The 27,814-nt window shown below is 41.0% G+C and overlaps 2 long non-coding RNA genes across 2 annotated transcripts in view; one reads left to right on the top strand and one right to left on the bottom strand.

The window, feature by feature from the left end:
- The window catches only part of LOC134757821 (uncharacterized), a 126,396-nt gene that overhangs the window by 4,462 nt on the left and 94,120 nt on the right, over window positions 1-27,814 (top strand). The window contains exon 2 of the long non-coding RNA XR_010132332.1: window positions 2,250-2,384. This is a non-coding gene — a long non-coding RNA (uncharacterized lncRNA). The remainder of the gene's footprint in view (window positions 1-2,249; window positions 2,385-27,814) is intronic.
- Window positions 12,844-27,631, bottom strand: LOC129528985 (uncharacterized). The gene is made up of 5 exons (XR_008674342.2): window positions 27,571-27,631; window positions 17,145-17,225; window positions 16,854-16,981; window positions 16,130-16,225; window positions 12,844-15,192 (listed from the first exon to the last, which is right to left on the bottom strand). It is a non-coding gene; the product is annotated as an uncharacterized lncRNA (long non-coding RNA).

Below are 27,814 nucleotides of genomic sequence, written 5' to 3' on the forward strand. Positions count from 1 at the left end.
CAGTGAGCTGAGATAGTGCCATTGCACTCCAGCCTGGGCAACAAGAGCAAAACTATGTCTCAAAAAAAAATATATATATATATATTCACTGCCCCACCAACTTTTTCACATAGGATGATTAAGGATTCCAGAGCCCATGCTAACTCTAGGGGCTCCTACCCCTGCCACACCACACATATATCTTGCCAGGGCCTGTTACAGAGAAGAAAAGGCCCAGTAAATTAATATCACAATCATTGCCACATACCCACCAAAAGACTCAAATTAAAATTTTGACAAAATTAAGTGTCAAGAAGAATGCAAAGATTTGAGAATTATCACATTGTAAGACTGTCAGTTGGAGTGTTAACATTGGGATGAAACCAATAATACCTAGTAAAACTGAAGGTAAGTTTACCCTGTAACCTATGGTTTCACCTCTTGCTTTATACTGTACATAAATACACACTAATGGTAACCAAATAGAAATACAAACATGTTCACAACAACATCATTTGTAACTGACAAAAATGAACATAACCTACATGTCCACCAACAATGAAGGGATACACACTGGTTTTATTTATTTTTATTTTTTATATTTATTTTATGTATATAAATATAAATTTATATATATTTTTTGAGACAGAGTCTTGCTTAGTCGCCCAGGTTGGAGTGCAGTGGCGCGATCTTGGCTCACTGCAATCTCCGCCTCCTGGGTTCAACCAATTCTCCTGTCTCAGCCTCCCCAGTAGCTGGGATTACAGGCGCATGCCGCCACTCCCGGTAAATTTTTTTATTTCTAGTAGAGATGGGGTTTCACCTTGTTGGTAAGGCCCGTCTCAAACTCCTGTCGTGAGGTGATCCACCTATCTCGGACTCCCAAAGTGCTGGGATTGCAGGTGGCAGGTGCTGCGCCTGGGCTTTTTTTTTTTTTTTTTTTTTTTTTGAGACTGTCACTCTATTGCCCCAGTTGGAGTACACGGTGCGATCTTAGCTCACTGCAACCTCCACCACCTCCCAGGTTCAACTGATTCTCCTGCCTTAGCCTGTCAAATAATTGGGATTATAGGTGCACACCACCACATCTGGCTAATTTTTTTTTTTTTTTAACAGAGTCTAGTTCTGTCACTCAGGCTGGAGTGCAGTGGTGCAAACTTGGCTCACTGCAACCTCTGCCTCCCAGATACAAGTGATTCTCCAGCCTCAGCCTCCTCAGTAGCTGAGACTACAGGCATGTGCCACTACACCTGGCTAATTTTTTGTATTTTTAGAAGAGATGTGGTTTCACTGTGTTCACCAGGATTGTCTCCATCTCCTGACTTAATGATCCACCTGCCTTGGCCTCCCAAAGTGCTGAGATGACAGACATTGGCCACCACGTGGCCTAATTTTTGTAGTTTTAATAGAGATGGAGTTTCATCATGTTGGCTAGGGTGGTCTGGAACTCCTGAACTCAAGTGATCTGCCTGCCTCAGCCTCCCAAGGTGCTGGGATTATAGGCACGAGCCATCGTGCCTGGCTGGTGTACTGTTTTAATAGAATGAAGAAACAATGCTAAGTGTGAATCTTAAATACTTAATATTGAGTAAAAGAGGCCAGATGCACCAGGATACAGACTTTTACTCCAATTATGTGAGAGAAAAACCAGGCAAAATCAGACTTTACTTTAGGCATATAAAAAATGCATAATAAGGCCAGCCACTGAGGTTAGGAGTTCTAAACCAGCCTGACAAACATGCAAAACCCCATCTCTACTACAAACACAAAAATTATCCAGGCATGGTGGCACATGGGCCATGCCTGTAATCCCAGCTACTTGGAAGGTTGAGGCATGAGAATCACTTGAATCTGGGAGGCAGAGGTTGCCGTGAGCCAAGATCATGCCACTATACTCCAGCCTGGGTGACAGAGCGAGGCTCTGTCTCCAAAAAAAATAAATAAATAAAATGATATAAAATACATAATAAAATTATAAAGAGAACCAAGGAGAGAATGGCAGATATCCACAGGTAATGTGGATATCTCTTATATCTGTTACTAATAAGGGGAAGGAGGACTTTAGGATCAGTTAGGTGCATACAGAGGACTTCTCGGTGGTGATAGTCCTCTATTTCTTCACCTGGATAGGTATCACACAGATGTTTATTTAATAACTGATGTATCCGTATTTTTGTTTGTATATTTTAAAATAAGAATGAAATAGAGGAAAGGAAGGTGAATGGAAAGAGATTTCTCCATCAAAATTTTAAAGTCATGTTTTTCCTCAGGTTCTTCGCCAAGCTCAGTCTGAAATGATGAAAGCAGCTAAGCGTGGTGGCTCACGCCTGTAATCTCAGGATTTTGAGAGGCTGAGGTGGACGGATCACCTGCGGTCAGGAGCTAAGACCAGCCTAGCCAACATGGTAAAACCCCGTCTCTACTAAAAATACAAAAATTAGCTGGGCGTGGTGGTGGGCACCTATAATCCCAGCTACTCGGGAGGCTACAGTGAGCTGAGATCACATCACTTGACTCAAAAGAGTGAAACTTGTCTCAAAACAAAACAACAACAATGAAAAAGGAAACAGGAAAACATCCTCAATAATAGAGGACGTAGTAAACAAGGATGCAGCCATTCATATCGTGTCTTGATTTGTAGATTAAGAAAATGATGACCCTTCCTAGGTACTGATTTAGAGTGACATTTCTGTGAAAGTAGAGAAATACTTATATATCCATAGAACACATATATGTATTTAAAATTGTATATGAGCATGACATATCCATACATATTTGTGTGTATGGCATCTGCATCCTTGTATGTTTAAATACGATCTGGCAATTGCATTCTTTGGTATATACCCAAATATTTGAAAACTTATATCCACTTAAATCCTGCACATGAATGTTTACAGCAGCTTATACACAACTGACAAAGATTGGAAGTAACCAAGATATCCTACAATAGAGAAATGGATAAACTAATTCTGAAACATTCATACAATGGAATATTCTTCAGGAATAAAAAGAAAGGAACTACCAAGGCATGAAAAGACATGGAGGAATCTTAAACATGTATTTCTAAGTGAAAGAAGCCAATACAAAAAGGCCACATAGTATAGATTTCCAATTATATGGAATACTAGAAAAGGCAAAACTAGGCAGATGGTATTATAAAAAGTTCAGTGGTTGCCAGAGGCTTGAGCAGAGGGAAGGATAAATAGGTGGAGCACAGAAGATTTTTAGGGCAGTGAAACTTTTCTGTGTGACCCTATAATGGTGGATATATGTCCTTAAGCATTTGTCAAAGCCCATAAATGGTACAACACAGAGAGTGAATCTTAATATTAGCCATGAACTTAATAATATCAATATTGGCTCATCAAGCATAACAAATTACCACACTAACAAGCTGATAATAGAGGAAGTGTGTGTACTATGGTGTGAGGTGAATATTAGAGCTCAACATGCCTTCTGCTCTATTTTTCTGTACACCTACAACTGTTCTAAAAATTAAGTCAGTTATTTCTTTCTTTCTTTCTTTCTTTCTTTCTTTCTTTCTTTCTTTCTTTCTTTCTTTCTTTCTTTATTTTTATTTATTGAGATGGAGTCTCACTCTGTCACCCAGGCTGGAGTGCAATGGCCCAATCTCGGCTCATGGCAACCTCCACCTCCCGGGTTCGAGTGATTCTCCTGCTTCAGCCTCCTGAGTAGTTGGGATTACAGGCACCAGCCACCATGCCTGGCTAATTTTTTGTATTTTTAGTTGAGATGGGGTTTCACTGTGTCAGCCAGGATGGTCTTGATCTGCTGACCTTGTGATCCACCCGCCTTGGCCTTCCAAGGTGCTTGGATTACAGACATGAGCCACTGCGCCTGGCCTTATTTATCTTTTTGAGACAGGGTTTAGCTCTGTCACTCAGGCTGGAGTGCAGTGGTGCAATCATGGCTCAACGCAGCCCCAAACTCCAGGGCTCAAGTAACCCTCCCGCCTCAGCCTCCTGAGTAGCCGGGACCACAGGCATGTGCCACCATGCCCAGCACATTTCTTAGACCTCTGAAAAGATGTTCAACACCATATGTCACTAGGGTGAAACAACGATGTGATACCATTACACATCTCTTAGACTGGCTTGAATGCAAACACCAACACCAAATGCTGGTGAAGATATGGAGCGACAGGAACTCATCTCTATTTCTGCTGAGAATGCAAAGTGGGACAGCCACTGTGGAAGGCAGTTTTGCAAGTTCCTGCCAGACTAAACATATGCTTACCATACAATCCAGCGAAAAATGAAATTTTAAAAATATATTTTATATACTTGAACCATATACATTTAAATACATATATATTTATATATATTTTAAAAGTATATATATTGTTATTTTTTGTAGAGACAGTCTCTACAGACCATAGCCTGCAGAATCTATTAATTTTAAAAGCGTTTTAAACTCTTGAACAAGAAATTATTTGAAGAGTGAAAAATAAAATGATAGAGTATTGATTGGTAAATTCCAAATGTTGTATATTACATAATTTGGATTAATTTTAAATTCCAAATAGTGAAACTTTAAAAAATATTTTAAAAATTTCCTAATCCGAGATCAATCCTAGTTCAACACATTCAAGAGCTGATTTCAGAGGAGAGGTAATTGGTCAACAAGTTCTTCGGTTTTGACCTTGTTTTCCGACTATTTGTGTTTGTGAATGGTGAATTTTTAGATTTTGTTCCTTTCTTCTTAGGGTATTGACTAATATTTTATTAAGCCAGAGAGACAGTAAATTAGAATTATCTGTTTGTCCATTTTATCTGTTATAAATATTTCCTCCAAATTCACTTATCTAAAATTTTTGGTTTCTTTAGTCGGGTGCAGTGGCTCACGCCTGTAATCTCAGCACTTTTGGAGGCTGAAGTGGGGGTCACTTGAGGTCAGGAGTTGAAGTTCAGCCTGGCCAACATGTCAAAACCCCGTGCCTACTACCATACAAAAATTAGTTGGGTGGCTGGGTGTTTTGGCTCACTCCTATAATCCTAGCACTTTGGGAAGCCAAGGTGGGCAGATCGCCTGAGGTCGGGAGTAAAGAAACAGAGAGTAAAGAATTTCTGAAACCAAACAGTCTGAGAAAAGCTGCTCAATATATTCATTCAACAAATAGTTGTCTCCTTACTGTGTGCATGGTACAGTTCTAGGCTCTAGGGATAAATAGCATTGAACAAAATTGACAATATCTCCTGCTCTCATCAAGTTTACATTCTAGTGGACGTAATATAAGAACAGAGATGATTTGTCAAAAGGCAGTCCGGGCACAGTGGCTCATGCCTGTAATCCCAACATTTTGGGAGGCCGAGGCAGGGAGATCACTTGAGGTCAGGGGTTCGAGATCAGCCTAGCCAATATGGTGAAACCCTGTCTCCACTAAAAATACAAAAATTAGCCAGGGCTGGGTGTGGTGGCTCACCCCTGTAATCCCAACACTTTGGGAGTCCGAGGTGGTCTGGATCACCTGAGGTAAGGAGTTCAAGAACAGCCTGGCCAACATGGTGAAACCCCGTCTCTACTAAAATACAAAAAAAAAAAAAAAAAAAATGTTATCCAGGCATGGTGGCAGATGACTGTAATCCCAGCTACTTGGGAGGCTAAGGCAGGAGAATCACTTGAACCTTTGGGGCGGAGGTTGCAGTGAGCCGAGATCACACCGATGCACTCCAGCCTGGGTGACAGAGTGAGACTCCATCTCAAAAAAAAAAAAAAGTTTTAAGTGCTATGGAAAAAATAGGGAAGTGGTAAATAGTTTCAATTTCAGATAGGATGATCTCTGACAAGGCAAGAATCATGTTAAGACATGAAGAAAATTAAGACAATGATCCTTACAGGTATATGGAGGGAGAGCTTCTTTTTTTTTCCTTTTCTGTTTTATTTATTTATTTATTTATTTATTTATTTATTTATTTATTTTTTAGACAGAGTTTTACTCCTGTTGCCCAGGCTGCAGTGCAATGGCACCATCTCAACTCATTGCAACCTCCACCTCCTGGGTTCAAGTGATTCTTCTGCCTCAGGTACTCTCCCAAGTGAAAGGTGACCAAGAGAGACATTGAAAATAGTGAGAGAGGCCGAGTGTGGTCCCAGCACTTTGGGAGGCCGAGATGGGTGGATCATGAGGTCAGGCGTTCAAGACCAACCTGGCTGAGAGGGTGAAACCCCGTCTCTACTAAAAATACAAAAATTAGCCAGGTGTGGTGGCATGTCCCTGTAATCCCAGCTACTCCAGAGGCTGAGGCAGGAGAATCACTTGAATCTGGGAGGTGGAGGTTGCAGTGAGCCCAGATCATGCCACTGCACTCTAGCCTGGGTGACAGAGCAATACTCTGCCTCAAAAAAAAAAAAAAAAAAAAAGAAAGAAAGAAAAGAAAAAGAAAATGGTGAGAGCACCATGTCTGAAAAGTGGTGCAGGCACTGGGGTAAGGGGCGAGTGTCAGCCAAGTCATCAGCTATCAGAACAGGAAGCCATCAGGTAATATGTCAAGTTGATATATTGAGAAGAAGCAGGATCTACCTATTATATAATATAGAGATAAGCACTCTGATATGTAGATTAGAAATAGTTTAGAAAATTTAAACATTTGATTATTCAGGAAGTAGACCTGGGAGCATTTGAGAAACAGGTTGGCGGAGTAGACTGCATGGAAAGCTCTTTCTTAGTTTGTAATTTTTCAATTATGCACATAGGTTTCTTACATAACATGGAAAATTCAATTAAAGAAGAAACAACATTGTTTTCTCAGGTCCCAAAGGTTTAGTGATTAATTAGAAAGACTCACAAAACCGAGTGAAGCTGTTATACTCATAGTTTATTACAACAAAAAGATACAGATGAAAATCAGCAGCAGAAAAAGGTGCATAGGGCAGAGTCCAGGAGAGACAAAGCACAAGCTTCCAGTTGTCCTCTCCCAGTGACATCGTGTGGACAGTGCTTAGTTCATCCAGCGATATGTGGCAAAAAGTATAGAATGCACTCCCCAACAAGAAGCTTACCTGAGCCTTGGGGTTGAGGGTTTTACTGGAGGTTGGTCACATGGACAAGAGCACCCATTTGGATGGCCTTAGTTTCTCTGACTCCACCCTTCCCAAGGTCAAGCTGACACTGCATGGTCCAAGTTCCCCATAATAAATCACGTCGTTAACTCCCAGATAGGCAGGAGATTCCAAGGACTTAGAGGTTATTTCCTGGGAGCTAGGATAGAGTCAAACCTTTCTCTGGAGTATGCCAGGTTTGGGCAATTCAGGCCTACTAACTTTCCTCGACTGCGCACAAGTGATAGTATGTAGGAAATGAGTAGTCACATATATTGCTGGTGAAAGTACAGTGTTATAAAACCCTTTGGAAAGAAATCAAGTGTGTAGCACCTAAACATTATATTTGGTTTGTTTTTGTTTTTGTCTGAGACAGGGTCTCACTCTGTCACCCACACTCGGATGCAGTGGCATGATCACAGCTCACTGCAGCCTCGATCTCCCAGGCTCCAGCTATCCTCCCACCTCAGTCTCCTGAGTAGCTGGGACCACAGGCACCTGCAAGTGCACCCAGCTAATTTTTCTGTTTTTTGTACGGATAGGGTTTCACCATGTTGCCCAGGCTGATTTCAAACTCCTGGGTTCAAACAATCCCTTACCTCAGCTCCCCAAAGTGCTAGGATTACAGTAGTGAGCCACTGCATCCAACCTATATTTGTATATACATTAAACTGTATATGTTAGGCTGGGCACGGTGGCTCACGCCTGTAATTCCAGCATTTTGGGAGGCCAAGGTGGGCGGATCACTTGAGGTCAGGAGTTTGAAAGCAGCCTGGCCAACATGGTGAAAACCCATCTCCACTAAAAAAGCAAAGTTAGCTGGACATGGTGGCAGATGCCTGTATTCCCAGCTACTCGGGAGGCTGAGGCAGGAGAATCACTTGAACCAAGCAGCGGAAGTTGCAGTGAGCCGAGATCACGCCACCGCACTCCAGCCTGGATGAGAGAGCAAAACTCCATCTCAAAAAACAAAACAAAATAATTGTATATGATATTGTATGTTGTGTATATACTAAGTTGTATATACACATATTAAATATATATACATATATTACGCTTTATACACATACACTTGTTTTCTCATGCAATTTGTTTTGGCAGAAGTAAAAATTAATAAAGATATAAGTAAAAGAATACTTACAGAAGCACTGTTTTTGGTGGCAAGAGTACTTTAATATCTTAAATGCTCATATAATGAAAGATACTTTAACTCTTACAAAGAACGAGTTAGCTTTTTATCTACTATAAAGATATCCTAATATCTTTATATCTAAAGTGATATATGTGGCCAATTGTTATATTAAAAAAGGAGAATGCTTTATAATTAAAGAAAAAAGAAAGAAACATTATATAGTAGCCCTCCCTTATCTGCAGGAGATGTGTTCTAAGACCCGCAGTGGATGCCTGAAACTTGGGTAGCATTGACCCAATGCTGTCAATCAGAACACATTTCTGTTTATGATTTCCACGCACAAATTTAATGCCTTTTTCATCTTAACTAAGCACTTATCACACACTTGGCTGTACTTTTTAGAGCTTGCGGTGCAACAAACAAGACTAACAGAAATTTCTTTTTCCTTCTTACATTTTCACCGCTAGAGGATTTGTTCTTACTATTGATCTTAGCAAACTGAGCACACAACTTCTCTCTTTTTCTTTCTTTCTTCCTTTCTTTCTCTTTCTTTCTGTTTCTTTCTTTCTTTCTCTCTTTCTTTCTTTCTTCTTTTTCTTTTTTTCATCTTTCTTTTTTTCTCTTTATTTTATGTATTTACTTATTTATTGAGATGGAATCTCAGTCTGTCATCCAGGTTGGAGTGCAGTAATGCGATATTGGCTCACTGCCAACTTCTCCTCCCAGGTTCAAGAGATTCTCGTGCCTCCGCCTCCCAAGTAGCCGGGATAAAGGCGCTCGCCACCATGCTCAAATAATTTTTGTATTTTTTGTAGGGATGCGGTTTCACCATGTTGGCCAGGTTAGTCTCGAACTCCTAACCTCAAAAGATCCACCCGCTTCAGTCTCCCAAAGTGCTGGGATTACAGGCATGAGCCATCAAGCCTGGCCTGTATATTCTGTTGTTTGCTGGCCAATACTTATATGAATCTTGGAGAACATCGTGGAAAGATGCTCATCATCTTGTTAACTGGTTATTTCAATAGTGGAACTGGAGGGGGAATACTGCCTTTCCTGTGTATTTATTTGTAATGTTTCATTTTCATTATGAACATGTATTATTTTAATATGTTTAAATATTAATAAAGACAGGTAAATATATATAATTTTAATTCAAGCTGAAATAGTCAACGCAATCACATATAATTAAATAGATGGAGGAAAGAAAACATTTAAAATCCCTGAAGGAAAAGGAGGGAAGTCCGGGCAAGGAGTCTCATGCCTATGTCAGCACTTTGGGAGGCCAAGGCAGGAGGATCACTTGGGGTCAGAAGTTCGAGACCAGTTTAGCCAACATGGTGAAACCCTGTCCCTACTGAAAATACAAAAATTAGCCAGGCATGATGGCATGCACCTGTAATCCCAGCTACTTGGAAGGTTGAGGTGGGAGAATCGCTTGAACCCGGGAAGCAGAGGTTTCAATGAACCGAGATTTTGCCACTGCAGTTCAGTCTGGGTGAAACAGTGAGACTCTGTGTCAATCAATCAATTAAAGGAGGGGGAAAAACACAACTAAAAAATAAGTGATTCAAAAGTAGCAATGTACAATAATGCCTAAATTTGCGGGATTGACGGGGTGCGATGGCTCCCGCCTGTAATCCCAGCATTTTGAGAGGTCAAGGTGGGTCCACCACCTGGTCAGGAGTTTGACACCAGCCTGACCAACATTGTGAAACCCTGCCTCTACTAAAAATAAAAACTTTAGCAAGATGTGGTGGCGGACACCTGCAGTCCCAGCTACTAGGGAGGCTGAAAGAGCAGAATCACTTGAACCTGGGAATTAGAGGTTGCAGTGAGCTGAGATTGCCCCACTGCACTCCAGCCTGGGTGGCAGAGCGAGACTCCCTCCAAATAAATAAATAAATAAATAAATAAATAACACTTTGTGGGACCAATTCCAATCGAGTCCAGGGGAGCACACACTGGCGACCAACATCCCCCCTCAGGTCCCTTCAGGGTCGAGAGAGTGCATCTGGAACAGACTGGGAAACTCCAGCAGGCAAAGTAAGGTTCCAGGAATAGACACCACCTGACACATTCTCCATGTTCCCTCCACCCACCCCTCTCCCCACCAGGCTTCCATCGGGCTCCAATTCTGCACTCTCCCCAAGAACCTCAGATTGAAACATTGCAAGGAAGACACCGATACTCAAAGTCACAGGCTTAGGAATCTGAGCTACAAAGAAAAATGAGCCCCTGCTCCCCCAACTGCCTGGTACTCCCCTCAGCACTGCTGCCCTTCACCTGCCCCCTGCTCCATAATTTGAACTGTCCTCACAGAAGCTGAAGAGACGGCTCGCCTGTCAGGAAAGAGAGGACCAGCATGTGGCAAATGCCTGGAATATGTAGGAGCAGATGGTGAGATTAGCACAGGGATGTAAGAAACAAGTGGCTCTCAGACCAAAGAAGACTCTGCGGGAGACGGCACATTAAGCCTTCATAGGGGCGTGTGCTGGACAGCAGCTCCCCAGTTACCGAAACAATTATCTGAGAAAGGCTCTGAGCTGACCCGAAACACCCTTGGATCCCATGGCAACGCCTCAGCGCCTGGCAGTAATAGGCTTCTGTGCCCATAATCTCAAGGTCTGGAGGTCCCAACTCCACCAGCCTCTCACAGCCCAGAGGTACATCCCATTGGCGCCTGATGGGTTAGGGAGGCTGTTCTTCCAGCTGTGACAGATCCAGCCTAGGAGCTCTCTTGGGTCTTCTTAGTTGTTTCTTCCCGCACACCTGCCACTCAAAGCCACAACCCACTTGCACGCCACCTTGAGGAAACCTTGAAAAGACTGCCTAGATCTGAACCGCGCTGAGGGAATAGTCAGCTTTACTCCCATTAGATGGCTTGGCCCAAAGGACCTAGCGACCACCCAGACAAAATTTCTTCCTAAAAGCTGGATGTGTCTGTGATCTCTAAGAGGCAAAACTAAACCCTAAAGAAAAAGCCAACCCACCCCCACCTCCACCACAAAACAAAAACAAGAACAAAAACAAAACCCACCGCCAACCCACCTTTCATGTGAGGAGTCCTTGAGAAGGGCCTCTCCAGCCAGGACCAGGCAAGGGAATCTATGCACTTGGCCAGACCCAGAACACACAGTGTCAGGGACCTCACAGTCACACTCTGACCCCATAGAATTTCCACCACTGACACACAGATCAGGATGTGTCAGCCTGAGAGATGACACCACAAATCTGGCTTTCACAGATTGATTCCACACACATCCCATCACTGACACCAGATTCCCTCATCACTGACCCTACATACCCACAAGAATTGATTCCATGGATCTCATCACTGTCCCAAAGACCACCCATCATAATCTACAGATTGTCATCTCTCACCCCAGGGACCCCACAGATTCCCCATCCCTGATTCCAGGATCCATAGAACCTCATCTCTTACCCCCACAGGCCTATTAATAAAAGGATACACTCATAGGAGACTGTGTTGACCATTTTACACACCCATTGCCTCTGTGTGTGTGTGTGTGTGTGTGTGTGTGTGTGTGCTGATTAATGGACTTAGGTAAACTTTAGCGTTTCGGTAGGCAATGCAATTTTTCAATGCCTTTTCTTTCTTTTTCTTGTACATCTTTAAAGGCCTTACTCCAGTAAGTGTGCATTGCAGTTTATTAATGCCTATCCCTTACTGAGTACTTGTCATGCATATTTGTTATTAATCATAATTCACAATTCTTATAATTCAGAGACACCAGAGATTCACATAAGAAGAATGGCTTTGGGTTTTTATTTATTTATTTGTTTTGGTTTCTGTAGATTATCAAATTCATTCATTTGTATCAAGTCACTAAGTGTATACTTTGTTTTCTAAAAAAAATTCCAATCAATTTTTTTTTTTTTTGAAGACAGGTTATCGCCCTGTCACCCAGGCTGGAGTGCAGTGGTATAATCATGGCCACTGTAGCCTCAACCTCCTGAGCTCAAGTGATCCTCCCTCCTCAGCCTACATAGTAAGCTGAGACCACAGGCATACACCGATATGCCCACCTAATTAAAATTTTTTTTTGTAGATATGTGTGTCTTACTATGTTGCAGAGACTGGTCTTGAACTCCTGGGCTCAACTGATCCTCCCACCTTGGCCTCCCAAAGTATTGAGATTACAAGTGTGAGCCACTGTACTCAGCTGATAAAATCTTAAAAAGAGGAAAATACTTTGGGGCCTAATGTAAAATTTCCACTGAGATGATGCGTCAGAAATTAAGGTAGAATAAGATGGCCCTAGGGCATCAAAACAACAGAAACTAAATCTTGGGCTGGGTGCGGTGGCTCACACTTGTAATCCCAGCAATTTTGGAAACCAAGGTGGGGGACTCACTTGAGGTCAGAAGTTTGAGACCAGTGTAGCCACCATGGTGAAACGCTGTCTCTACTAAAAATACAAAAATTAGCCTGGAGGTTGCACTGAGCCAAGATTGTGCCAATGCACTCCAGTCTGGGCAACAGAGGGAGATTCTGTCTCAAAAAAAAAAAAAAAAAGAGGAAGAAGAAAGAAAATCTTAATTTCTTCATCAAATGTAAAAACTATGGACTGGACTCTGGAGGAATAATACACAAAAAGACAGATAGGCACATTTTTTTTGAAGTTTTATTGAGACATATTGATAACATACCACAGAAGCCACTGATTTAAAGTGTAAAATTCAGTGGTTTTCAGTATATTTGCACTGTTATGCAAACATCACCACAATAAATTTTAGATCATTTTCATTACCCTGAAGTAAACACCATATCCCTCCATTTTCCCCCAACTCCCCTAACCCTGGGCCACCACAAATCTACTTTCTGTTTCTATGTACTGGTCTATTTTGGACATTTTATTTAAATGGAATTACATAACATGTGGTCCTTTGTGACCGGCTTCTTTCACTTAGCATAATATTTTCAAGGTTTATTCAATCTTGCATGTGCAAAGGGGGCACTTTACATAATGATAAACCTGGGGTGGGGGGTACTTACTGATTGATTTGGAAACTTCCCTCCAAAATTGTAAAGGGTTTCAAATAGAGGAACAACCTATTCAGGGTAAAATCCTGTTTTCAGCAGTTTGTAATGTGGGGTTTTTTTGCAAAGAATGGCAAGATTTTTGGGCTTATTTTCTGCAAATTCTCCCTGTGTTTGGGGAACAGTCACAGAATGTGGAGGAATGATCTTCTAGGCTCTGTGGCTGCAGATTCAAGTCCAGGAGAACTCAGGTCCCAGGGTTGGCAGAGAAAAACAGTGTAAGAGTGCCAAGAGAATGCTTTGAAATGGAAAATTTAAAATGTTCCCTCCAAAAGGAGTCCCAGATAACCACACAAAAGAGGACTTTGCTGGGCAGCTCCATCGCAATTGTTCAATACTAAGATACAGACAGACTGGGAAAAAAGGAAGTTTATTTCTGCAGCCACTTACAGGGAGAAGCGCCAGGTAAATCACCAGACCAACTCAAAGTTACAAGTTTTTTTTTCTAGTGCTTATATGCATCTTAAGCACCATGTGGGATTGCACCTACAAGCAGGAGTGTTTCATTCAATCAACATCTAATCTTTAACTCAGGTCTAGCGTCTGGAAGGATTTCTCTAGAGTCTTGGAAAGTTTCTGAATCTTAAGACAGGCTGAGGTGAATGTGTACGAATGCTATCATTATTCGATCAGATTTTAGGGTCTGAGAAAACCCAGACGGGGTCTCAATGGGTTTGTTTTCACGTTCCATCCCTGATACTCAGGCACCAGTTTCTCCATTTCTTTAACGTTAACTTATGCATTCATCAAAATTATAGTAAAGGGTTAGTAGAAACTGTTCTGGTGCTATTGGAAACCTGGCCTGCCACAGGCACTGAAGCCCACTACAGAACATTGAAAATGCCTGCAAACACTGACTTTACTGACCAGTCAATTAAATTGCAGAAAAGCAAGCTCACGCTGCTTCCCTGATCTGTCCTCCAGAATTGCTAGTTAGAAACGTTCACATTGTCCTAGGTTCAGTTTTGCAAAGATGGAGCCTGGCAGTGAAAGCATTTGTTTGAGTTCATGCATTAAGGTTTGCTTTGTCTATTTCTTTTATATTTATTTATTTGTTTTTTTTTTTTTTTTGTCATGGAGTTTCAATCCTCTTACCCAAGCTGGAGTGCAATGTGGCGGTCTCGGCTCACTGCAACTTCCGCCTCCTGGGTTGAAACGTTCTCCTGCCTCAGCCTCCCAAGTAGCTAGGATTACAGGCATGCGCCACCATGCCCGGCTAATTTTTGCATTTTTAGTAGAGATGGGGTTTCACCATGTAGGCCAGGATGGTCTTGAACTCCTGAGCTCAGGCAATCCACCCGCCTCAGCCTCCAAAATGCTGTGATTACAGGCATGAGCACCCTCGGCCGGCCTATTTTATTTTAAGATGGGGTCTTGCTCTGTCGCCCAGGCTGGAGCGCAGTGGCACGAGCTCGGCTCACTGCAACCTCTGCCTCCGGGATTCAAGCGATTCTTGTGTCTCCGCCTCACAAATAGCTGGGATTACAGGCACCCGCCACCATGCCTGGCTAATTGTTTATTTTTAGTAGAGAAGGGGTTTCACCATGTTGGCCAGACTGGTCTCGAACTTCTGACCTCAAGTGATCCGCCCGCCTCGGCCACCAAAAGTGCTGGAATTACAGGCGTGAGCCACCATGCCCGGCCCCATTTCCTTTATTTTATTTATTATTTCGAGAAGGAGTTTCGCTCTTGCCATCCACGCTGGAGTGCAGTGGCGCGATCTCGCCTCACTGCAACCTTCACCTCCTGGGTTCAAGCGATTCCCCTGCATCAGCCTCCGGAGCAGGTGGGATTACAGGCGCATGCCACCACGCCCAGCTACATTTCCTTTATTTTATTTTTTATAATTTACTAGCCTGTTTGTTGATAACAAGACTGGCTGTGCACAAGGTTGGGTCTCGGTGCTCACCGGGAGCCGGGCATGGACCAGGTGGGAGGTTCTCCAGTGCCTGGTACAAATCTGCAAGAAAGTGCAGGAAACGGCACTAAAGGTAGGCGTTCCAGCGCAGAAATGCGTAAGAAAGGTTTTCCTGTGCTTGTAGGGAGGTCATGCCCAAGCGTTTCTTATTGGCTTGCAGTGAGACAAGATCACGCCACTGCACTCCAGCCCGGGCTACAGAGTGAGACTCTGTATCCAAAAAAAAAAAAAAAAAAAAAATAGTGAATGAATATCCATTGATGCATGAAATGGCTGCATTAAAGGAAAACTAGCCAAAAAGTCAAGGATCAGTATGAAAAATAAATATATTCTAAAAGATTTGTTTTTAAAGCAACTACACGGGTTTAAATTTTAAAGGGAAAGAAGTAGCTCCAAGATAGAGGAAACAGGATGGCTTCTGAAGAAGGGAACGTTATTCTTTGAAATGGAAAGAAATTATGACAAGAGGGTAGCACAGACTGAAGAGGTGGAGGTAAAAGGGGGTTCTTGGCCAGACACAGTGGCTCACACCTGTAATACCAGCACTTTCAGAGGCCAAGGCAGGTGGATCGCCTGAGGTCAGGAGTTCGAGGCCAGCCTAGCCAACATGGTGAAATGCCTTCTCTACTAAAAATACAAAAATTAGTTGGGCATGGTGGCAGGTGCCTATAATGCCAGTTCCTTTAGAGGCTGAGGCAGGAGAATCGCTTCAACCCATGGGTGAAGGTTGCAGTGAGCCGAGATTGCATCACTGTTCTCCAGCCTGGGTGACTGAGCAAGACTCTCTCTCAAATTAAAAAAATTAAAAAAAATGTGTGTGTTGGGGGTATCTTGACTTTCCTCCATGTGTCTTAGGCCACAACTCTTACATGGGACCTTGCAGAAGAGATTCCTCAACCAGTACCTTTATGGTGCTGCCTCCCTGATGGGCTGGGTTCTAAACAGCAGTGCCTTCCCCATCTGCTCAGTCCTTACTCACCTGGGCACCATCCTCCTGGTACGTCCCTTGAAACCATCCAGGACTCTTTCCCTTGCTCCAGTAAGGAAATCACATCAGGCTTTGGGATAGAGAGACCTGTTTATAAGAAAAGAAGTAAGATGGCCAGGCACAGTGGCTCACTCTTGTAATCCCAGCACTTTAGGAGGCCAAAACAGGTGGATTGCTTGAGGTCAGGAGTTCAAGACCAGACTGACCAACATGGTGAAATCCTGTCTCTACTAAAAACACAAAAATTGCCCAGGCATGGTGGCCAGTGCCTGTAATCCCAGCTAGTCAGGAGGCTGAGACATTAGAATTGCTTGAACCCAAGATGAAGGTTGGAGTGAACCGAGATCGCACCATTGCACTCCAGCCTGGGTGATAGAGTGAGACTTCATCTCAAAAAAAAAAAAAAAAAAAAAAAAAAAAAGAAAGGAGAAAAAGAAAGAAAGTTATAAAGAAAGAAAGAAAGAAAGAAAGAAAGAAAAGAAGTAAGACATACTCCTGCTGTTCCTGAATTCAAAGTTAGTCCCTTAGTACTCACGAAGGACTAGAGGAAGGTGTAAAGGTCTGAAGCATGGAGAAGATGGAACGACCCAGAGAGCTGTCCATCTGTTAATCTACTAAACACAAAACAATTCCCTAGGCAGCAGGTGAAAAGTCACCCAGACAAGTGAAAGCTACACCCAAAACTCATGAGTTATTTGGGGATAGACATCCTTACCTAGTGAGACCAGGCTGCTATAGTTCTCCATCATTACATCTCTCTGTTAAGTCCTTCTGAGCAGTGTCCAGGCACTCCCATTCCTCCTGAGAGAAGTCTATAGACAGATCCTGGAACATGCCCAACCCCTGAAATGACAAACCCAGGCAGCGCTGTTGAAATTAAAGGAAAGGTTTTTAAGATGAAGGAAGAGATGGAAGGGTGCTGAAGGATGGAGAGAATATAGTGTGCAGACCGGCTAGGCTGAGAGTGGGGAAGAGTAAAAAAATTAGTGTAACTTCAACAAAGTACCTCCATGTTCATGAATATTCCTGTTGTGGCCGACAAACCTCCTTCATAGAAAGGGACATTCCCAGTATTCCATGGTTAGAGCTGGGAATGAATAAAGTACATTGATGTATTATTTCCCAAATAAATGAAATAGAGTTGAAAAGCACACAGCAAGCTGTAGGCCTGGCAAAGCTTTAAGAATATTACAGTAAACATCTGATATGCAAGCTACTATTCACAACAAAAGCTTAATAATTAGGCACTACCCCCTTACCATTTTCTTTCTTGTTTTTTTTTCTCTTGTTTCATTTTTTTGTTTTTGTTTTCACTTTGAGACAGGGTCTCATTCTGTTGCCCAGGCTGGAGTGCAGTGGCACAATCACAGCTCACTGCAGCCTCAACCTCCCAGGCTCAGGTGATCCTCTCACCTTAGCTTTGATTAGCTTTGATTAGCTTTGATTATAGGCGTGCGCCACCATGTCCAGCTAATTTTTTTCTTATTTTTAGTAGAAACGAGGTTTTGCCATTTGGCCAGGCTACTCTCAAACTCCTGAGCTCAAGCAATCCACCTGCTTTGGCCTCCCAAAGCGCTGGGATTACAGGCACGAGCCACCACACCCAGCCTTGTCTCTTTTCTTAAAGGAAGACAGCATCTTTCAAAAATATCTACAAAAAGTTTAAAAACTTCTATTGGCCGGGCACAGTGGCTCACACCTGTAAACCTAGCACTTTGGGAGGCCAAGGCGGATGGATCGCCTGAGGTCAGGAGTTCGAGACCAACCTGACCAACATGGAGAGATCATTTTAGTCTCTACTAAAAATATAAAATTAGCTGGGTGTGGTGACACATGTCTGTAATCCCAGCTACTTGGGAGGCTGAGGCAGGAGAATCACTTGAACCTGGGAGGTGGAGGTTGCAGTGAGCCGAGATCGCACCACTCACTCCAGCCTGGGCAATAAGAGTGAAACTTTGTCTCAAAAGAAAAACAACAACAACAACAACAACAACAACAAAACCTCTATTGCACTTTGATAATTAGTACTTCCATAAAATAGTATAGATAGCACTTTGATAATTAAATGTACATTGGCTAGGTGTGGTGACCCACACCTGTTATCACAGCACTTTGGGAGGCCAAGGCAGGTGAATTGCTTGAGCTCAGGAGTTCAAGATCAACCTGGGCAACATGGCAAAACCCTATCTCTACAAAAATACATATCATATACAAATTAGCCAGATGTAGTGGGACATGCCTCTAGTCCCAGCTACTTGGGAGGCTGAGGTGGGAGGATTGCTTGAGCCTAGGAGGTCAAGGCTGCAGTGAGCTGTGATCCTGCCACTGCACTCCAGCCTAGGCACCAGAGCAAGATCCTGTCTCAAAAAAAAAAAAAAAAAAAAAAAAGGCCAAGCACGGTGGCTCACGCCTGTAATCCCAGAACTTTGGGAGGCCGAGTAGGGCAGATCATGAGGTCAAGGGATCAAAACCATCCTGGCCAACATGGTGAATCTCTGACTCTACTAAAAATACAAAAATTAGCTGTGCATGGTGGCGTGTGCCTGTAGTCCCAGCTACTCGGGAGGCTGAGGCAGGATAATTGCTTGAACCCAGATGGTGGAAGTTGCAGTGAACCAAGGTCATGCCACAGCACTCCAGCCTGGTAACAGATGGAGACTGCATCTCAAAAAAAAAAAAAAAAAAAAAAAAAAAAGAGTGGGTATCATGGTAGGAATAAACTGCACACAGGTCAGACAAAAGTTACAAGGGCATCTGCCAGTATAAACAAGTTTCCTGTGAGACACCTGGTCATGGGTCAGATACTTGAGCATTAGGCTGTGGTCCAGGAAAAAGAAATGTCCGGTGAAAGGCTACTCTAAAGACCCACAGGCCCCTCCCCTAGAGCCCCATTAGAGTGAGGTAGAGTTTATAGCCATTCTCCTGAGAGACCTCAAGACCCAATTAGAAGAAAACTATAACATTTGTTATATAGAAGGCATTTTCCAAAGACTAGTTCAAAGATGAAAGATATAGTCTTCCTTTGGATATAAAACAAATCTCAAGATACACCAAAACTGTTTTGCTTTTACTGAATAATTTTTGTGCATATGTGTTTAGCTGCAAGTGCCTAACAAGCTGTGATTTTCTTTCCTTTCCTCTCCCTTTTTTTTTTCTTGAGACAGCCTTGCTCTGTCACCCAGGCTGAATGAAGTGCAGTGGCCTGATCTTGGCTCACTGCAACCTCAGCCTCCCATAGCTGGGATTACAGGTGCCTGCCACCACACCCAGCTAATTTTTGTATTTTTAGTAGAGATGGGGTTTCACTGTGTTGCCGAGGATGGTCTCGAACTCGTGGCCTCAAGTGATCCACCCACGTTGGCTCCCAAAGTACTAGGATTACAGGCATGAGCCACATGCCTGGCCAACTCTGATTTTCTAACTTGCCTCATGTATTAGGTTCATACTGGGAAAAAAACAGGTCAGAGCCATTGGAGCCACGTGTACAGATGTGCAGTAGCTCTGCTAGTAACACTGCTGCTTGCTTCGGCTCTTAAGACAGATGAGTTCAGCACGTGTCTGCCCTTGCTCTAGCTGTCTCTGATTCCCCCCAACAGATCCACAATCATGTCACTCCGTTAGATTCACTTTGGATATCCCATCATTAGATTAAAACCAGCAGGTCAAAAAGATAACTTGAGGAAATGCTTTCACATCCACAGTGTTCTCATAGGGCCAGTATCATTTAGACATGTCAGGACCTTGGTTGCAGGGGACAGCATGAAGTGTCATCCTTAACTGGCCATCCAATGTCATCAGCATGAACAGGAGGACTTTATAGGATATTATCTGATGTTTTCTGAATATTACCTTACAAATGCTGCTTTACTTATAACTTAAGAATAGGGACCCTGTCTTTTAAAGCTTTATACATCCTCAAGTAAAGGTTTTTCATATTAAATCCATTAATAATATCTAAAGGCCGACCTGAAAATTCCATTTCTAAGTATTTATCCAAAGTAAAGATTTTTTTTCTTTCTTTGAGACGGAGTTTCGCTCTTGTTGCCCAGGCTGGAGTGCAGTGGTGTGATCTCGGCTCACTGCAACTTCTGCCTCCTGGGTTCAAGTGATTCTCCTGCCTCATCCTCCTGAGTAGCTGGGATTACAGGCACGCAGCACCATTCCCAGCTAATTTTGTATTTTTAGGAGAGACAGAGTTTCTCCATGTTAGTCAGGCTGGTCTCAAACTCAGGTGATCAACCCACCTTGGCCTCCCAAAGTGCTGGGATTACAGGTGTGAGCCACCACGTCCTGCCAAGAATTTTTTTTTTTTCTTGAGACAAGTCTCAATCTGTTACCCAGGCTACAGTGCAGTGAGGTGATCACAGCTCACTGCAACCTCTGCCTCCTGGGTTCAAGTGATTTTTGTGACTCAGCCATCAAAGTAGCTTGGAATACAGGCACACACCACCATACCCGGCTAATTTATTTTTTTGTATTTTTGGTAGAGAGCAGGTTTTACCATGTTGGCCAGGCTGGTCTCAAACTCCTGGCCTCAAGCAAGGCCACTTTGGGAGGCCAAGGTGGGCAGATCACCTGAGGTCAGGAGTTCAAGACCAGCCTGGCCAACATGGTGAAACCCTGTCTCTAATTAAAATATAAAAGGTAGCCAGGTGTGGTAGCAGGTGCCTGTAATACCAGCTACTGGGGAGTCAGAGGCAGGAGAATCACTTCAGCCTGGGAGGCGGAGGTTGCAGTGAGCCGAGACTGTGCCACTGCACTCCAGCCTGGGCAACAGAACCAAACTGTCTATCAAAATATAAATAAATATAAAAATACAAAAAAGCTGGACACAGTGGCTCATGCCTGTAATCTCAGCACTTTGGGAGGCCAAGGCAGGTGGATGACTTGAGATCAGGAGTTCCAGACCAGACTGTCCAACATGGCAAAACCCTGTCCCTACTAAAAATACAAAAATTAGTCAGGTGTGGTGGCTCACCCTCTAATCCCAGCTACTTGGGAGGCTGAAGCAGGAGAATCGCTTGAACCTGGGAGGCAGAAGTTGCAGTGAGCAGAGTTCATGCCATTGCACTCCAGCCTGGGCAACAAGAGCGAAACTCCATCTCAAGAAAAAAAAAAAGAATACAAAAAATTAGCAGGGTGTAGTGGCTCATGCCTGTAATCTATGCTACTTGGGAGGCTGAGGCAGGAGAATTGCCTGAACCTGGAAGGTGAAGATTACAGTGATGAGACTGCACCACTGCACTCCAGCCTGGGTCACAAGAGCCAAGAGTGAGAATCCATCTAAAAAAAAAAAAAAAAGAGTTTCTATTTGGGGTACAAAATAAAAGAAATGGAGTGAAAGGGATGTAAGGAAATTGAAAGTCAACAGGCTAATAATGCCAATAAATAATGATGGAGCAAAGAAATCAGTATTGGCCAAATAAAACCAACGTGTTTTTCAATATTTTTTCAAAATTTGGACAAAGTTTTCCAGTACACTGAGACACTTCTACTATCAAGACTATAATATTGGCTGAGCACAGTGGCTTATGCATATAATCCCAGCACTTTGGGATGCCAAGGCAGGAGGATCGCTTGAGCCCAGAAGTTCAAGTCAAGCCTGGGAAATATAGGGAGACACCATCTCTGCAAAAATAAAATAAAATAATAAAATAAAATAAAATAAAATAAAATAAAATGCCAGGCATGGTGGTATACATCTGTGAGCTGTGACCACCCCACTGCACTCTAGGCTGGGTAACAGAGCAAGAAAGACCCTGTCTCAACAAAAACCTAGAATATAGAATAAATGACATTTGGGTAAGTGGAATATTGGGTGTTCAATAAACATAGGTTATTCCCTCCCTATCTCCATAGAATCATCAATTTTATTTTAAAAGAGAAGTTTTGATTAGAATCCAAAAATATCAATACTTCTCTTTCCAAAAAAGGAGGGAGGATTTAAATATAACAATTTCTTGGTTATTTCTATTTATTTTCATGGTTGCTTAATATTACTCAGTAACAAAAATGCAATTGCTCTTTTTCAAACATAGTTTTAATTAGTTGCACAAAATGCCACCTTATAGTCTGATGTACTTCAAATTTCCCTATCTATGAAAGCTAAATTTGGAACTCCCAGTGTTCATTTAGTCAAATTCTTTGAATTCAATTGGTGTTAATTTCCCCAGTACACACCCTGCCAGTAGGATGGTTGGACTAGAAGGGATTGTGGTGTCAGTTGTTTTGCATATATCAAACTAACATTTCTTCTCCATCCAGCTTTTGTGGCAGATAATTCATTAACAAATTTATTCTTTTCCAGTTCTTACAATCGGTTCCCTAAGACACCTTATTTTCCTTTGCTCTCATTTGGCCTTGGTCAAGTATCATAGCCTATGTCATCAGCTAAGTTACAGTAACTGTAACCCACAAAGACACAACAGGTCGTGAGCCCGAGTGGCCATCTCCTCCCTATGTAAATTTGTGGGCACAAACAGAAACGTGCTCTTACTGAATACATCATAATCCTGTATGTTCTACAAATGTTCTTACTTATTCAGGAAATTATTGATGTTTTTGTGGCCTAACACAGCAGTAATTTTCATAATTATGCTATGAATACTTAGGAAATACAGATCCTATGAAGTATAGATTTTACTATATAGCTACTTGGTCATTCTTACTGATGTTATTACAGGATCATTTCTACTTTATTTATGGGATTTTTACTTTGTCAGAGGCGATTTCAAGTCTCTCTGTACAGTCATGCTTATTTCACTTTGCATTTCTTGAATTTGTCCAAATTTTATGTATTTGGGACATAAAGATTTCTAAATATTATGTATTTATTATAAACTATATCTTTCAATATTAAGATTTCCTAACTCTGATAGTACAATTTCAATTCCTAGTTTCTTCTCTTGTTTCTTTGACAGGTTATATTTTTGGCTATCATTTTACTTTCTGCTTTAGGTACTCTTACTGGGTCTGTAGTATATACCAGCTGTGTGTTGTGTGTGCTTTTGTGTTTTCATAACACACTTTAATGATCTGTTTTTCATGTTTTCCCCCAATTTTTGGTCGTAATAAGTATTTTTTCAATTTCTGACATATGAAGTCTTTTCTCCTATTTTTAATAGTTTCTTTCTATTTTATTTGACTCCATATTTGTCATATTGTTTTATTGCTATGCCATATTTTTTGCTATTTCCCAGTAATTTTAAAAGATTATAGGATTTTAAGTATAATTTTAATAAGTTTTACACTTTTCAATCATGTTTAAATGCACATTTCTCAATTTCATCATATGAATGATCATTATTTGTAAAGTCAAGAAAGCTTATACATATACCTCTTCTTTGCCCCTTAATTGGATGTAAATACATACTGAAGTCTTGACCACAGATTATTGAGCCTGTCATCTTATATCCCATTTTATACCTCTAAGTATAATTTTTCTTTAAAAAGGGACTTAATTCTATTTACAAATACAATATTAACATCAATACTTTCATCCTAACACATTTGTTGTGAGTTATTTAGTTTGCTCTATCAAAATAAAGTCATCTTCTAGTGGACACTTTGAGGGAGAGGGGTACATGGCTAATAGACTTCCAGATTTTTATTTTTATTAAGCAATGTTTTTCTATGTTCTGGGAATATATAAATATCAACTGCACTTGGCATAGAATATTTTGTTCTCATTTTAAGACTTTGTCAACATATTTTCATTTGTCTTTTGACATCAAGTATTCTGAAATGAAGCCTAATATACAATTACTCTGACAAATTTTAGGAAATTTATTAAGTATCAAAGTTTAAGAGAGAATCTTAAAAACATCTAGGGAGAAGCATGAGGTCACTAACAAAGGTTTCCAAATCCAACTTTTGCTTTCTTATGTGTCCAAGTGAATAGTATTTGGTCATTATTTTTGAAGTTTATATGACATTATTTTATTCCCTTGTTTCTTAGTAAAGTTGTTTTCTTGATTTGGTGAATATTTTAGTTCATTTTGCTGCCACTCAGGGGAGGATAATCTGTAAATAGGAAATACCACCACATTCTCAAGAGCTGTATTTTCTCCTTTAATAATGGATTGCTAGCTACAAATACAATAAAATAATAAAAAGGAGATAACAATTTAATTAAGGTAATTACAGACAAAATAGATCTGTCTGCATCAAGAGTCTTAAAAATAGTACTTCATTGGATTAAAATTCAGCTAATCTGAGCATTTTAATTTTTTAGATGGGTCCATGGTCTAAACATTTATCTATGTATTACATCTATTACCTAAATATTTAACAGCAACCCCAGGAATATAGCAAGGTTTTCCCATTATCACCCCAGATTTTTATCTATCACTTTATATTGTTATTAAATATATTTGTGAGCTAATATGGCTGGTAGAAGAAAACAGCCACTCTGTTTCAATTATGACTTGAAGATAATTGCAACATGATTACATTGGCCTCTGTGATATATTGTCTTGTACATCCTTTATGAATGAAGGACTGATTTTCCTAGCTGGTGGGAGAACTGTGGCAGAGAGCCCTTAGCTGTCGGCCTTCTATGGGAAATTCCTTGGTTGTAGAAATTCCCGTGGTCATGTTCCTTTACAGGGAAGCCTTTACACAGTGACTGACTGATGTGTGAGGTATAGAAGCCCACCCTCCATGTCCCAATTCAGACACCTCTGAAGAACTCTATAGCTGGACATATTTTTATTATATAACATGAATATATTTTCACTTTAAGCATAAGAGTACAAGAGTAATGGAACATGCCTGCAATTCCCCAAGATTTGTTTGATTTTATCTTATATGCAGTTCATTATCCAGTCAGTAAGTGTTTGTTGTACTCTATCCTGTGCCAAGTGCTGGGAATTGAGGGATGAGGACACAGGAGTATCAACTCGGCCTATTGAGATATTCTTCAAAAGGCTCTCCTCAGTATAAGTTAGTAATCACATAAATAGACAAGATATTGACATATTATAATAAATGCTATGAAGAAAAATCAGATTGAGGATTTTTAAAAGAGGTTGAAGATGAAGTGAGATAAGGTGGGATCAAGAAAGGCCACTTTGAGGAAATTAAGCTCAGGCCTGAAAGAGGAGAAGATGACAAGAGAATTCCAGGCAACCAAAAGAACACATGACAAGGCCTTCTCACAGGAGAATGTTCTGTGTGTATGAGTAACAGAAGTCCATGGTGGCTGGAGCATAGTAAGTGAGGGATTCATGACATGAGGTTATACATACACTTAGAGTTAGGGGGTCAGAATATGGGGTGTGAGCTTTCTTGCACAAGTATTGAGAAGCTTCTGGAAGATTTATCTAGGGCAGTGACCTGATGTAATTCCTTTCCTGTTTTTTTTTCTTTTTCTTTTTTTGGTGATTACTGTCTTTGCTTTCTAGAGAACAGATGGTAGAAGGTGGAAGTGGAAATATGCAGATACATTATGGACCCATCAAAATATTGAACTGAACTGATGGGTTTGGCCATGGTTTGACCTAGAGTGGTTATTATAGAGAATGAGCAGAATGGATGCATTAGAGAGATTTCTCAAGTTTGAAATGGCTGAGCTACAGATTGGATACAGGTAGGAAGATGGTAAAGAAGGGATGACATCAGGTATACTTCGAGTTTGGTGTTGACAAACAGGGTGCATGGTTGAGCCATTTATAGAAGGCTTCAGGAGAACAAGGAGACTTGGAAATTATTCGGAAAGGTCAGAGACTGTGTTCTGAATCTTATGGTAGAAACAGGAAGGATTCTATTGTATACAGTAACAGGAAGAAAAATCCAAATGCAACTTTTTTGACCAGCTTTACAGAGTTCAGCCAAACAAGCCATACCTAGTTCAACCTCATGTTAGAGATGAGCAAACTGAAATTCAGAACCTGTAAACAGCCTGTCAAAATCATCTGACTAGCCAGAAGAATATTTTGCCCATTATATGATACTTTGTTTATTTAAATAGTTATAATTATTTTAGATATTTTGCTTTCTTAATTTTATTATTAAGCACAAATAACATTGTATTTAAAGTTTATCTCTATTTTTCACTTTGCTTCTTTTATCATAATTTCAGGTAATAATCAATCAAAAAATTATATTGAAATTGAAATACTGAATTTTATACTAAAGAAAAGGCATCCAAATGAAAATGAAATTTTCCAGGTGAAAATTTCTAAATCATAAATATGTAGGGACAAAAAACTTTATTTACAAAGAAAGATATAAGATAATTCTAATTAATTGATGATTCAAAGGTTTACAACTTTAAAAGTAAATATTATCTTTCAAGTAAAGTCCATTTACATTATTTATGCAGCCAAAGTTTTGGTAACTCTATATGTATATCATGTAAACTTTTTCAAGAAAAATTGAATTGGAAATGTTAGAGTATTATGTGGAAAAAAATCACCTACAAGAAAAAAATTATCTCCTTATGAAGGATTACTTGAGCCACTTTGACAGGTGTAGGTAAAAGAACACTAAATGCACATCAATATGATTAGCAGATGCATGCTTAGACATATCTTATGATTGAAAAGAGAATCGTATTATCACCTTTGCAGGGCCTCTTCTTATCCTTCATATTTATGTAACTTTGTCATCTATAGAAAGATTATGGGAATTTTAAAAGTAGCTGGTAGTTAAGAAACATCACCATAACGCTGTGATGGATACATAATAAAACATTTCCCTTCTCTCTAAAAGCCTTTTAAAATTATGTACCATAATCAGTATAGCTAGAAGAGGGTAATTTCCATGTTCAAGTTCTTCTGTTTCTTGAGGTTGCGAATCCTTTTATAGTCTTCTGGGGATGACACTGTACTGTTTTTTTAGCCTGATTATTTTCACCTATTTTTTCCGTTGTGTTCCTTTGTATATTTACATTTTATATATTGAAAGTTATTTTTTCAAATATTTTATATGTAAGTTTACAAAGTACAATGACTGTACATTAAAATAACTTATTTATGCCATATGGAAGTTTAAATATAATTTTACAATATCTAGTATTGATTGTTTAGTTTCTAATCATTGATACTTGACATGATTTTTCCTGGCATACCTCAAAATATTCTTCAAAATCCTGCTAATTAATTCCTGTAACACTTCTGAGGTGTATTAATAAGCTAGAGATGTAAAGAAGATTTGCAGACAAAATTAGGTTCCCAAATTAGAAATTTTGTCCCACTATCAACTAGAAACCTCTTGAAATGATCAAAAACAATAATAATACATGTCATAGAGGAAAACCAATAAGCCTGCTGCAGCATGACTACCTACGTGACCTCAGACAGGTTACGTGTGGGTCCCTACCTCTGTGACCTCAGACAGGTTATGTGTGGGTCCCTACCTCTGTGACCTCAGACAGGTTAGTGTGGGTCCCTACCTCTGTGGCCTCAGACAGGTTACACATGGGTCCCTACCTCTGTGACCTCAGACAGGTTACGCGTGGATCCCTGCCTCTGTTACCTCAGACAGGTTACGCGTGGGTCCCTGCCTCTGTGACCTCAGACAGGTTACGTGTGGGTCCCTGCCTCTGTGACCTCAGACAGGTTACGTGTGGGTCCCTGCCTCTGTGACCTCAGACAGGTTAGTGTGGGTCCCTGCCTCTGTGACCTCAGACAGGTTACGTGTGGGTCCCTACCTCTGTGGCCTCAGACAGGTTAC

The sequence above is a fragment of the Gorilla gorilla genome, chromosome 21 (genome assembly GCF_029281585.2).
Source record: "Gorilla gorilla gorilla isolate KB3781 chromosome 21, NHGRI_mGorGor1-v2.1_pri, whole genome shotgun sequence".
Taxonomy (NCBI): Eukaryota; Metazoa; Chordata; class Mammalia; order Primates; family Hominidae; genus Gorilla; species Gorilla gorilla.